The sequence below is a fragment of the Haemaphysalis longicornis genome, unplaced genomic scaffold, assembly GCF_048455015.1.
Source record: "Haemaphysalis longicornis isolate Haplotype H1 unplaced genomic scaffold, Haemaphysalis longicornis Haplotype H1 scaffold_5, whole genome shotgun sequence".
NCBI lineage: Eukaryota > Metazoa > Arthropoda > Arachnida > Ixodida > Ixodidae > Haemaphysalis > Haemaphysalis longicornis.
In genome coordinates, this window is record NW_027526385.1 from 153,948,579 (window position 1) to 153,951,143 (window position 2,565).

Below are 2,565 nucleotides of genomic sequence, written 5' to 3' on the forward strand. Positions count from 1 at the left end.
ATTGCTGTTTCTAGGTGACGATGCCAGTGTTTCTATGAAACGTGTTTCATTATTTGTCAGATGTTCAGTTTTTAAACCTTATCTCATATCACGCATAATCAAATCTGGCCCTATACACCAGCCATCACTATTACCTTTAATTGATTTTACTATGTTCGATTTACATGTTTTTATACCTACTTTTTTGTGGTAATCACTTCGCTTCATTATATAACTTCTTTTCTGGCGCTCTTTGCCCTCGTTGGCCTTGCGCCATGACACACCAATCATCATCATCATCAAGTTCCCAGTTGGCACCTACACGCGAGTGAAGAAACCAGTTCCTGGGCCATAGCGCACTCCAAGTTATGAACCACTATTTAAAATCCGCACAAAATGTGCCGCTGGTACTTCTATCTGGAAGACGGTTGAACTTGGAATGCTTCACAGCTATCAGTGGTATCTAAAGAGGCATTACCAGTGCAAGAAACTAAGGCCAACTCTTGCGCATACAACATGTTCCCGTTGACGGACTACCAAAGTAGAGCTGCATCATCGAAGACTTGGATCACTGCACTTGGGGGTCCGCCACAAACACAATCTGCGAGTTCATCCGCAGATCAGCTTGTGTCTTGACGCGCTCTACCGCCACGTGCCACCGAGCCAACCACAGCCGCAAGGTTCGCAGCCACAAAGTCTGGCTCAAGGCTCTGGCACTGAGAAGTGCAGTGTAACGATAGAGGGAAATGAACTCGATGCCGAGGCCACCACCTGACTGGCCCAGGAGAAATCGCAGACCTACATTGCGCTTCCAAGTTTACGTGCAGTGATTTGACAGCTGTCAGGGCTCATACAGACAGTGACTGTATTGGTGATTTCTGCATACAGACAGCGAGAAAATTGGTGATTGTTTTGTGCAGACAGGACCGTCTAACGACTGTTTGTTCCCAGGGAGGAAAAGATGTAGTGGCCCGCAGAAGCACCAGGTGCTCCCATATGATTCATAGGCGCCAACATCTGGCACCACCTCTTTAATATACGTACACACACACACACACACACACACACACACACACACACACACACACACACACACACACACACACACACACACACACACACACACACACACACACACACACACACACACACACACACACACAGATATATATATATATATTCCTGTAGAAGACTTGTCTCGAAGTCGAATCGTCGAAATAAACCCTCCGCTGTTGCTGTTACCGAGGTTTCTTACTTTGTATATATATATATGTAGCGAATCAGAATAGGAAATGAGGGGCTCGTTGAAAATAAGACAGAAAATAAGGGTTGGTAGTCAAGAAAACCTGGAAAGCAAAGGGGAGGATATAGTAGGTCATAGAAACAGATAAATAATTTGGCAAGAAAGTGGAGAAAAAATTCCCGCCAGGTGGGATCCGAACCCACGACCTCCAGAATACCGGTCTGGTGCGATAACCACTACGCTACCGGCGGGGCTGTTTTTCCCCTCCACTTTCTGGGGTATTTATGTCAATGTAATTTTGCCTACGCTTGGGGGTGGTAGCCACCGCCACTCCGAATTATCGGGGTGAAGGGGCCCTTCTTTTTAACCCCCGGGCAGTAACTCGAGTGTCTACGACGCGTCGAGAGTGGTCGACCAGCGTTGAACCCTGTTAAGCTCCCTATGGCACCAAGACTGCAAGTACAGAGGTCCTCACAAGACCTACTATATCCTCCCCTTTGCTTTCCAAGGTTTTCATGACTGCCAACCCTTTTTTTCTGTCGTATATATATATATATATATGTATATATATATATATATATATATAGAAATAAGGGTTGGCAGTCGAGAAAACCTCGGAAAGCAAAGGGGAGGATGTGGTAGATCATTGAAACAGATTAAGAATTTGGAAAGAAAGAAAGAAAGTGAAGAAAAAATGCCCGCCAGGTGGGATCCGAACCCACGACCTCCAGAATTCCGGTCTGGTGCGATAACCACTACGCTACCGGCGGGGCGATTTTCCCATTCACTTTCTGGGGTATTTATGTTAGGTATGTTTGTTTCCTGTGCTTGGGGGTGGTAGCCAGCGCCATTCGGACTTATCGGGGTGAAGGGGACCTTCTTTTTAACCCCCGGGTCGTGACTCGAGTGTCTACGACATGTCCAGAGTGGTCGACCAGCTTTGAACCCTCTTAAGCTCCCTTTGGCAACAAGACTGCCAGAACAGAGGCCCTCGCTATGCATGTAGCGAATCAAAATAGGAAATGAGGGGCTCGTTGAAAATAACACAGAAATAAGGGTTGGCAGTCGAGAAAACCTCGGAAAGCAAAGGGGAGGATGTGGTAGATCATTGAAACAGATTAAGAATTTGGAAAGAAAGAAAGAAAGTGAAGAAAAAATGCCCGCCAGGTGGGGTCCGAACCCACGACCTCCAGAATACCGGTCTGGTGCGATAACCACTACGCTACCGGCGGGGCGATTTTCCCATTCACTTTCTGGGGTATTTATGTTAGGTATGTTTGTTTCCTGTGCTTGGGGGTGGTAGCCAGCGCCATTCGGACTTATCGGGGTGAAGGGGACCTTCT

The 2,565-nt window shown here is 46.9% G+C and overlaps 1 non-coding gene across 1 annotated transcript; it reads right to left on the reverse strand.

Moving 5' to 3' along the window:
* Positions 1-1,919: 1,919 nt before the first annotated feature.
* On the reverse strand, positions 1,920-1,992 carry Trnas-gga (transfer RNA serine (anticodon GGA)). The gene has a single exon. It is a non-coding gene; the product is annotated as a tRNA-Ser (tRNA).
* Between the last annotated feature and the right edge of the window lie 573 nt (positions 1,993-2,565).